This window comes from Panthera tigris, chromosome B1, assembly GCF_018350195.1.
Source record: "Panthera tigris isolate Pti1 chromosome B1, P.tigris_Pti1_mat1.1, whole genome shotgun sequence".
Taxonomy (NCBI): Eukaryota; Metazoa; Chordata; class Mammalia; order Carnivora; family Felidae; genus Panthera; species Panthera tigris.
Window position 1 is genome coordinate 31809867 of NC_056663.1, and position 11684 is coordinate 31821550.

Below are 11684 nucleotides of genomic sequence, written 5' to 3' on the forward strand. Positions count from 1 at the left end.
AGATGCAAGGGCCAGAGAGTGGAGGAGACACAGAATTTGGTTTATGGTAATCTCATGCCACCAGTCAATGTGCTTCAGTCTATGTCTTAGATAAGAACCAATCTGTTTTGCGGCTTTTTCGCTCTGAGTAGGGTGGATGGAAAAGTAGGAGGTAAATGAAAAGAAAAAAAGGCGCAAGAATTTCCTCTTCTATCCTGGAGAAGAAATGCAAACAAGGGGCGCCTGGGTGGCTCAGTCAGTGGAGCGACCGACTTCGGCTCAGGTCATGATCTCACAGTTTGTGAGTTTGAGCCCCGCGTCGGGCTCTGTGCTGACAGCTCGGAGCCTGGAGCCTGCTTCGGATTCTGTGTCTCCCTCTTTCTCTGCCCCTCCCCTGCTCATGCTCTGTCTCTCTCTGTCTCAGAAATAAGTAAACATTAAAAAAAATAATAATAAAAAGAAATACAGACTTTGGTGTCCCTGTGAGGAAACGAGCAGCCTCCACAAAAAAGGGAATTAATATTACCCTCAGGAAAGCGACAAGATTCAAACAGTCAAGGAAAAAGAACATTATAGAAAGAGAATATCATCCTGGATGCTGCTTATGTCGCATACGGTGTTTTCTGTTTCATTGACTTTTTCTATTAAGTATGATTAACATAGTGTTTAGATTATTATGGCTCCAGAATAAAATTTAGTTTCTGGCATTTTAAGTCCAACTTTGTTGTTCTTTTCTTCCCTCCAGAGTTTCTTAGTTATTTTTACTTAATCAAATTATTTCACTGTTACTCCAACAGAAACTGCAATAAATGAGTATAGTGGGCCTTTGAACAACATAGGTTTGAATGGCACAGAGTGGATTACATGTGGATTTTTTTTTTTTTTTCCTTGTGAAAAGCTTTATTGTTTCCATTGGATCCATGGCTTGGGAGAGGCCTCCAGGGTGGTTAAAAAGCTGCCTAGTGGCTTCAGGGAGAGGCTCAAGCAGTGGCCCTGGCACCAGGGGGATGCTGGAGAGGTCCCTCAAAGACGGCTGGGCTTCTGAGGCTCCTAAGTGTGCTGGAGGGTGAGCCTTTCGAAGAGATGCTCGTCCAGCCCAACCTGGGGGCCAGCCTGAGGCATTAGCCAGGTGGCTGCCATGTTCTCGATGAGTTTCGCCTCCTCGCCCAGGAAGCGGTTCTCCAGGAAGCTGCAGAGATGAGGGTCTGAGTGGGCAGAATCCGAGCACACGGATCCAAAAGGGCCTGCTTCCGATTCTTCTCCGGGACCACGCAGCTTCCATGGCATCCAGGCATTACCCCACTCACCTCTGAATGTCCTAGAAACGGGCACAGCCCTGGGCTGGTTTTGCGTCTTCCAGAGATACTGGGTGTCCTCGTATTACTCCTCAGCCAATTCTGGGAAGAAGTGGTCCGTGCCCTCCAGGGCCAGATCTTCATGGTCAAAATAGAAACCCAGAGAGAGGTAGGTGTCGAAGGCCTGCAGATGCATATTGCCCTGGCGGTTGATGGCAACCTCCACGTCGATGGAGCAATTCTGATGAACCTGGGAGCTCGTGGTGGATCGGCAATAAGGAGCTAAGCTCGAAAGGTGGTGTGGGCTGGTCCCGGAGGCAGAGGTTGGGGGAAAAGATGGCTGTAAAGGTTGTGACTGGAAAAGAAGTTGGAGAGTGGTTGGAGGCCAAAAGAAGGGGTGTCCCTGGGTCTGTTCTGTCCAAGCACTTTTGAAGCAAAAGACAGATCTGGGGGACCATCAAGCACACTGCCTATATAAGGATTTTTTACAATGCAGTCCTGTAAATGTAATGTCTCTTCCTTATGATTTCCTTAATAACATTTTCTTTTTCTCTGCCTCCCTTTGTTGTAAGAATACGGTATATAAAACATGTAACATACAAATACGTGTTAATTGACTGTTTATATCTTATCAGTAAGGCATCAGTCAACAGGAGGCTACTAGTAGTTAAATTTTGGAGAAGTCAAAAGTTATGTGGGGCTTTTTGATTGTGTGGGGGAGTCAGCTCCCCTAACCCCTGAGTTGTTCAAGGGTCAGCTGTACTTTATTTTATTATTTTTTTAAGTTTCCAAAAAAAATTAAAAATAATTTTTTTTAATGTTTATTTATTTTTGAGAGAGACAGAGACAGAATGCAAGTGGGTTGGGGCAGAGAGAGAGGGAGGCACAGAATCCAAAGCAGGCTCTAGGCTCCGAGCTGTCAGCACAGAGCCCGACGCGGGGCTCGAACTCAGGAGCCGTGAGACCATGACCTGAGCCGAAGACGGACGTTCAACGGACAGAGCCACCCAGGTGCCCCTACAATTTTTTTTTTTTTTAATTTTGAGAGAGAGATAGAGAGTGAGTGGGGGAGGGGCAGAGAGAAGGAGACAGAATCCCAAGCAGGTTCCCGGATGTCAGCACAGAACCTGATGCCGGGCTTGAACTCAAAAATTGTGAGGTCATGACCTGAGCTGAAATCAAGAGTCGGACACTCAACCAACTGAACCACCCAGGTGCCCCAGGTCAATCATACTTTAATCTGGGTCTAACTGATACCCTCACCTTTTATTGTAGGTCAAGTTCCCTGGGGAACAGACTCTAAGAGGAAGATTCGCATGTAGTAGGTTTATTAAGAAGTACCCTTGGGATCAAAACCTCCATGGGCATGAAGGAGGTGGGAGCAGGCAGGACAAGTGGTTGAACCATAATGGTGTCATGGACAGGGCCTCAGCTGACCCCAGGGGAGTTCTGGGACTAGGATGGAACGTCCTAGTTGTCCCCAGTTGAGGCAAGGGGACCAGGCCTTTGTAAAACTCCCTCCCCCGCCCACGGACTCGTCACCTGAGAACAACCCGGGAGAGAAGGTGGCTGTTTTCAGAGAAGGGAGGTTCCCGGAGAACAAGCAGGTAGGAGTCATCAGCAGCCAACACTCTCTGCAGCTAAAAGAACGAGTGTCTGGGTTCCGAGGTGGGAGATCTGGATGGCACATGAGCACAGTGTCCACCTCAACAAAATGGGAAGAGACTGTGGTTTCTCATGTGTTCAAATCTTTTTTTCCAAAGATTTTCAAAGATTCAAATCATCACAAAGACTTACAAATCTTTTTTTTTTTTCCTACGTGCCCACCACACTGTGTGTTAAATTTATTACAGGTTATTTTGTATTTTGTGTTGGAATGTTGACGAAGAACTTTTCCCGTAGTATTTTCTAGCTGGTTATTCCTGGTATGTAAAAACAATGCGCATGGCTTCCACTGTTTACTTATTATGTTTTTTCAGCTTTCTTAAGGCATAATTGACATACAATAAACACATATTTGAAGTGTATACTTAGATGAGTTTTGACATATGTATTCATTTATAAAAACATCATCACACCCAGAAGCTTCCTTATGTCCCTTCGTCAGCCATGCCTCCCCGGTGCCAGCTCCTGGCCCAAGACAACCACTTGCTCATCTGCTTTCTGGCACTATAGATTAATTTACATTTTTGAGTATTTCTTATTAATGGAATCATAGACTACGCATCCCTTTTTGCTTGTCTTCTCACGTAATTATGTGGAAATTCATCCACATTGTTTTGTGTATCAATAATTCGTTTCTTCTCATTGCTGTGTAGCGTTCTATCATCTGGATAGACCGCAATCTATTTATCCCCTTACCAGCCGATGGACCTTTGCTTGTTTCCAGTTTGGACCAATTATAAATAAAGCTGCTGTGAACATCTGTGTACAAGAAGTCTTTGTGTGGACATACGATTTCTTTTCTCTTGGGTAAATGTTTACAAGTGGAGTGGCTGGGTCATACAGGAGGTATGTGTTTAACTTTTTTTTTTTTTTTTTTTTAGCAAACTGTTTTCCAGACTCTTTTCAAAATGATCATTCGTTTTATATTCCGAACAGCAGTGAAGTTCCAGTTCGTCCATATCCTTTGCCAGTACTCAGCGTGGTCAGAGTTTGTAATGACCAACGATGCTGAGAATCTTTTCATGTGCTCATTGGTTTTGCTTCTACAGATCTCACTCGACTCCAATTATCTCTAAAAGACATTGATTTGCCTGGGTTTTCTAGGTGCATAAATAAATCACGTGTAAGCTCTGATATTTTTCTCCTTTTAGGGATTCTGTCTTAGTTCTGTTTATCGTTGAGAACTTAAATAACAGTGGTGTCTTTGGGAAACCTGGGTGGCTGAGTCAGTTAGGCGTCTGACTCTTGGTTTCAGCTCATGGTTCCTGAGTTTGAGCCCCACATTGGACTATGAGCAGACAGCGCAGAGCCTGCTCGGGATTCTCTCTCCCCCTCTCTCTGCTCTTCCCTACCTGTGTGCATGCATTCATGTGGGTCCGTGCTGTCTCTCTCTCAAAACAAAGAAAATTAAAAAATTGTGGTATCTTTGTCTTTTTCCTTATAACATAGTCAATTTCATGTCAAGTGATAATATTGGCTTTAGAATATTTAATTCTTTAAATATACTTATTTCCGGGTCGCCTGGGTGGCTTGGTCGGTTAAGCGTCCGACTTCGGCTCAGGTCATGATCTCACGGTCCGTAAGTTCAAGCCCCTCGTCGGGCTCTGTGCTGACAGCTCAGAGCCTGGAGCCTATTTCAGATTCTGTGTCTCCCTCTCTCTCTGCCCCTCCCCTGTTCATGCTCTGTCTCTCTCTGTCTCAAAAATAAATAAAAATGTTAAAAAATATATATATATACTTATTTGCATCCAAATTTGCCAAGATTTTTGTTAAGAAATTTACCTTTAAATTACATATTTTTCACAATTTTAAAATAATTATGTTTCTCCTTTTTCCTTTTTATACGCAAAAATGGAAACAAACACTATATACTAGTTTCTAATGTTTTTGTGGGCATAGCCTTTTTTATGATGAGCATATTAAATGCATCTTTCCATGCATTTAATATCATTCTGGAACATTACAATTAAAGGCTGCATAGTATTTTGTTTTATAGGGGTGCTATAATTTAGTTAACCAGTCTTCTGTCGTAAGACATGTAGGTTATTTATACTTTCTCTTTTGCTATTATAAATTTTGTTGAGATAAATATTGTCGTAAATGAAATCTTGGTGTCCATGTACACCTATTAAGCTAAATTTTGTAGATTTGTAAGGCTAGGTCAGAGTCTGAATATTTTTAAGGCCATAATATTTACTGTCAAATTTCTCTCAAGAAAGTTGATAGTTATTTATAGTTTCCCAGAATTAGAATCTGTTCTTACAATTTCATGGCCGACCAGCACTACCTCGTGTGCTATGAATGTTTGCCTCGTGATTTTCATTTGTCTTTGATAACATTGATCATTTTATTTATTTATTTATTTATTTATTATTATTATTATTAATGTTTATTTTTGAGAGAGACAAACAGACAGACGGAGAGTGAGCGGGCGGAAGGGCAGAGAGAGGGAGACACAGAATCTGAACCAGGCTCCAGGCTCCGAGCTGTCAGCACAGAGCCCGACGTGGGGCTCGAAACCACAAACTGTGAGATCATGACCTGAGCCGAAGTCAGACGCTCAACCAGCTGAGCCACCCAGGAACCCCAACATTGATCATTTTAAATGCATATTTTACTTTTTGTTTTCCATTTTAGTGCTTTGCTTTCTTTCTGCTTTGTTATATGTACAGTTGACCCTCATTACCTGTGCATTTCGTATTTGCAAACTCATCTACTAACTACATTGATTTGTAACCTCCAAGTCCACATGCATGGGATTTTTGCAGTCATATGCAGACACGCACAGCACAGTGAAAAACTTGAGTGGTCTGACGTACATACAAGGGTCTTTGTGTGGTCTATATAGTGTCGTGGTTTGACATTGTTGGGCCTTTTGGTGGAGATTTCACTGTCGGAATGACCCCCAAGCATAGTGAGTGCTCTCTGGTGTTCCTAAGTACAGGAAGGTACGATGTGCCTCACTGAGAAAATACTGTGTCAGATAAGCTTTGTTCAGGTTATGGTGCTAGTGACTGTGAGTTCAATGTTCATGAATCAACAATATATATTTAAAAGGTCTCTTTAAACAGAAACGAATAAAGTAAAGTTTTGTGTTGATCCATCGATGAGATGTTGTGAGCAGAAGCGCGCAGGAACCTAACCCTATATTTTCCCTAGGAGCAATGGCTCGGTAGTTTCTATTTCAGTGTTTTTTGATGACTTAAAATACATAAAGACTGCAGATAATGAGAATCAACTGTTTTCTATGGGTTTTCCCTCAGTGATTTAGAAGGTTTGCCATCAGCTCTGAGCGCTTATTCCCCAGAATCACTTGCCATCAGGGCTCCAGTTTAGATTCTACTGGCGAAAAGTAGTCACGTGGGATTAGGAAGATAGAAGTCAGGGAGAAGACATCTCTTCCTCCACCACCAGCGGCCGACAGTCACGTGGGCATCCTGGATTCTGGGTGACACGGAGCCTGGAACAGCTTCATGGTGAGATCTTCCATGATGCCTGCTTTGATGCTTCAGTGGGCCGAGATCATGAAGAAATCATCATTCCCCGACAAGCCCACCGCAATGTTCCTGACCCCTGCTTCCCGAAACCTCCCAACAATTCTGTGAGCACCAGTTGTGCGTCGTCTTCTTTATTTGAAATACTAGCCTAGTGTTTGTTTTCTTGGCTGAAGCCTGACTCATACAGTTTTGACACGGGAAGAGGTGTGGCCTCTCTCTAAGGGAAGAAGGAAGCACAGATATTGGATGATTGGACTGCGGGTATTCATCAGAATCCAAGTCCTCCTCTTCATCATAAGCATATAGCTAAGCAACATGTCTTGCTTTCCTTACACCTAGCTGGGCCTTGTGAACTCTTCCCCACCTTCTCCCTAACACGTGGATTATGCCGTGAGCAAGAAATAAGGTTTACTGTGATACATCACTGATATTGTGGGACTCTGTGCTTTAGCAGTTTGCCTACCTTCATACAAATGGCGTTTTATTTTACTTTTTTTGAGTTTATTTATTTATTTTGAGGGACAGAAAGAGCATGCACATGCAACCAGGGGAAGGACAGAGAGAAAGGGAGCGAGAGAGAATCCCAAGCAGGCTCCATGATGTCAGCGTAGAGCCTGACGCAGGACTCAAACTCATAAAACCTGAGATCATGACCTGAGCCAAAATGGAGAGTTGGCCACTTAACCGACAGAGCCACCTAGGCCCCCCACAAATGGTCTTTTAAAAGTGTACTATTTCTGGGGCGCCTGGGTGGCTTAGTCGGTTAAGCGGCCAACTTCAGCTCAGGTCATGATCTCATGGTTCGTGAGTTCGAGCCCCGTGTCGGGCTCTGTGCTGACAGCTCAGAGCCTGGAACCTGCTTCGGATTCTGTGTCTCCCTCTCTCTCTGCCCCTTCCCTGCTCACGCTCTGTCTCTCGACAATAAATAAATGTTTTAAAAAAAGATACATTTAAAGTTGTACTAGTTCCTACTTTTTATATTTCTAAAAATATCCTTGTCCCACAGTTCTATTATCAGCAATGATAAGAATGAAACAGTATTTATAAATTCCTTAGTAAGATGAAAATCTTACCCTGTTTTTGCTTCCATTTATTTTTACTCCTATCTCAGTCGGTAGAATCTGAAATTACACTGAGGTTATAATTAATTTTTCTTGACATTTGCATTCTATCTTGTAATCATATTTCCAATAATTATTTAGGCTTCATTCAACATGTAACAGATCTTGATGCTCATCCTTTTACAACATGAACTAGCCTTTGTTGAATTTTTTTTTTTGCTGTATGTCTTGGTTTCTGTAAAAAGCCTTCTGGAACTTGTCTTAGGAAAGACATAGAAGCTATGCCTTCAGAGTCTTTGAACAGCTGAGGCTGCTTCTTTGTTGTTTTTATACAGGGCTTGACTGAGTCCGTAATCCTGATTAGCTAGCTACCTTAATCCCTCAAAACTCTAATAGTTGACATATCTCCTTTTGGCATTTAATATGGTTTTATGGGAGACGATTGAAGTTAGGCGGGTTTTCTTCCTTTTTAGGTTACCATTCCCTCCCCCCCAAATGCTCTTAAGGTTGTTTTCCTGTAATCTTGATATTTACAGATACTATCACGTGTATCTATGGGTTGGTTTCTTGTCATTAACCCTGCTTGGTACTCAGTGAGTCCCTTTGAAATGACGAAACTTCTGCCAGATGCAGGGCTAAGTGCTCTCTGTGTATTACCCTGTGACAACAGCAGGGGTGACAGCTATTATCCCTCCCAATTTACAGATGATGAAATTGAGGTTCAAGGGTTCATAGAAGATCAGCAACAGAGTTGAGAAAGGAACTTAAGTCTACTTCACTATAGAGTCTGAGCTTTTAGTCACTCTACCATGCAGTTTTTTTCAAAGGAAAGAGCTCTTTTACTGTATAATTTCTACAATTTTGTTTTTGTTTCCTTGGTTCCTGATTCTCCTTCAGAGACAAGACAATTGCCCGTATGGCAGGTCTCTCTTGTGTAGCTCTTATATATGCTAGTTTTTATTTTATCGTAGAGTTTTATATTATCATGCTTTTATATTATAAAAACTTTTATATGATAGAAGAGTTAGGCAAACTTAAAACTCTTTATATTTGGATTATGTTTTCCTGCAGTTTTGCACCTGTTCTTTTCTGATACTAATGCATTTAATTTTTTTAATTGGATTTTTCGCTTTTCATTTTCCCTGCCTCATCAGTCTCCTTTTCCGTGGCAGTGGGACAGACTGTTTGTGGTAGGTCTGGTGGGTAAGTGGTGGCGGTTGTGGAGCTCCTGTTTCACACCGTTACTGAGGATTGGGGCCGTGCCCGCCACATACAGAAGAATACTAGGACCCTAAGCATCACAGAATGTCGCTCCCTTCAGCGATGGCTCAGCCAAGATAGGCCCACACAGGCTCAGAACAGTCCGTAATGGCTCCGCGGCAAAGCCCCTGCCAGCGGATAACAGGGTGATACCGTGACCTCTAAGACGTTGAGTTCCTGCCACATAAGTCCTGGCCCCACCCCGGGGACTCCCGTTTCTAGTAAGTCACTCTTCCTTCCTCCGCAGGACACATGCCTAGCTGGCCACAGGATGCTGTTGAGCTATCAGATGAAGTTAACTGAAGTTGGAGAAGTGCAACTCCCACCTCTGCTTCCTTCTGTCTTTATCAGCAACATTGTTATCCGTGAGGAAGGAGGACACGTCCCAGTCTAGAATGGAATTAACACCTCCCTTTCCCTCTCTTCTTTCATTCTCTGTTTCATTCCCTCTCTCACCTGCTAGATGCTTATTGGCTTTAACCATTCTTTATTAGCCTTGCATATGGCAGTTGTGTTGACGGTGAAGAGGAAGGCACCAAGGCCCTTGCTCCAGACGTAAGAACCCTTGGTCTGATATTGGCAGTTGCCGTGTGGACAGCAACACCACCGTCTTTTGTTTGCCTTTCCAGATCCAGTCTCCATCCTTTCCCAACCTGCTCCTTGTCCTGGGATCCTGACCCATATGGTCTACATCAGCGGTGGGCTGAAGCCTGCAAGAGCTGATTATGTACATCTCTTCCTAACTCCATGCTTGGTGACCATAATAGGAATATTTACACCTTGGAAATCGGCAAACACTACAAACAGGCATATACACACCTATCTCAGGCTTGTTGTTAAATATTTATTTACCAGCACAGCACTGGGGCTGTGTCAGTATATCAAAGGACGCCCACTGCCCTCTGGCGTCCTGTTGGGTTTGCCCATCAGGAGGGCCCTGAGGGTTGGAAGGGCAGGAAGGAGAGTATGGTCAGAATATCCATTGTCCTGGCTCCGTCCCTAACAGGTTCCCACAGATTGGCTGCCTCCCTCTACAAACACTTCAGCTACTGTCAGGCACACTCTCTATGTGTCCATCCTTTCTAGAAACCAGACCCTCCTTTCCCTCCCCTCTTCAGGCCTGTGTTGTGCTCTGACTGGATGGGGGCCGGTGGTGCGGGTGATGAAAGAATTCACCCAAGGCAGAACAAAGGAGATAGAAACGTATTGAATCCAGTGCAAGGGAGTAGTGGGCAGGGCAACAAAGGAGAGACTGTCTGCTACTGGGTGGTGGTGAGGGGCTATATTTATAGGGTGGAGTGAGGAAGTACGGAATTTTCCCTTTTATGGTAACTGTGCCTGGTTGTAAGTATCCCATTGGTTAGTTAGGGCCTATGGCTATTTCGAGGTGAGTCATTTAATGAGCCTGTTTGCATTCAGCCCAGTGGTCACTGTGGGACCTTTTGTCAAGTTTCCATTGCTCAAGCCTATTGGTCTTAAAGCAGCATCTACTAGGCCTAGGAGTGGTAATGGCTCCCCAAACTCTACCTATACCAGTAGTCCCTTCATGAGGCTCTTGTCTAACAATGAATTTGAGTGTGTGCCACTTGGTTCCTTCCACGACCCGACACAAAATCTAATCCCATTCAGTCACGTAGGACTCTTACTAGTTTCCTGAGTACCTTTCCTTGGTCTTGCTTGTTTCCAACACCAGTGGTTTTCCAATTCTTTGTAGGCTGTCTTAGGACGTTTTCCTCAAATGAAATCTTACCTGAAAACTCAACGTATACATTAGATAAAGTAAAGACTCTTGAGTGGGGTAGGAGCTAAAGGGTACCTGCTCCCCATCCCCCACCCCTCACCCTTCTCAGTCATCGCGGATATACATCACGGCAACCTCCAAGGCCCCGAGAAGCACGATTTTAATACCATATTCCTAGAAGACAGAGACCACGACTTGTACTTTCCAGGGCACCTGGAGAGATGTGGGTAAACGACAGCCATATTTTCAAGCTACCATTTAGAAAGTACTTGCTTGACGCCAGGCTCTAGTCTAAGTGCTCTCCATTGGTTTGTTCACTTAATCCTCCCAGCAACCCCAGTGAGGTGCGCGTCTCCATCACTTACATTGTATGAACGAGGCATCTGAAGCACAGGGTGGTTAATTAAACTCACTTAGGGGCGCCCGGCTAGTCTAGCTAGACAGTTTAGCTGTCCCCTAAATAGGCTCTGGGTGATCAAACGAGGTGCATGCGAGCTCAGGTGTTAGAAAAACGTCACAGCCTCAGAACCCAACTGAGGAATCCTCACTGCCCTGTGGATTTCCTTGGTGGCTTCCCACAACCTCCATCCCTGACAGCTTAGCTCCAGGTAGACAGTCCCTGATGCAGAACAATAGTGGGGCTGCTCTGGAAATGTGGCCGATGAGGAATTTGAGGGGCGCCTGGGTGGCTCAGTCGGTTGAGCATCCAGCTCCGGCTCAGGTCATGATCTCACAGTTTGTGGGTTCGAGCCCCGCGTCGGGCTCTGTGCTGGCAGCTTAGAGCCTGGAGCCTGCTTCGAATTCTGTGTCTCCCTCTCTCTCTGCCCCTCCCCCGCTCATGCTCTGTCTCTCTCTCTCTCTCTCCCCTTCAAAACTAAATAAAAACATTAAAAAAAAAAAACCAACCCAGAAAACAAAATCATGTCGGTAATGTATTTGCTTCTTTATTAGCACACGAAATTACTAGGTCTAGCAGTGAGCCTAACACCTATAATTTTAAAGTAGTGATGATAAGCCTAAATGGTATTTTGAAATATCTGCAGCAACTCTAATGTGCAATGAAAACACTGGTGATAGAATTACAGATACTGCTCATACTACTCTGGTTTTATCCATTTATTTCTGGCCCACGTTCATAAGGGAAGGACATACTGGATCTCAGAGAGAGAACAATGACAATAAAGAT

The 11684-nt window shown here is 43.9% G+C and overlaps 1 pseudogene; it reads right to left on the reverse strand.

The window, feature by feature from the left end:
* Positions 1–1029: 1029 nt before the first annotated feature.
* LOC122238060 lies at positions 1030–10611 on the reverse strand (annotated as a pseudogene).
* Between the last annotated feature and the right edge of the window lie 1073 nt (positions 10612–11684).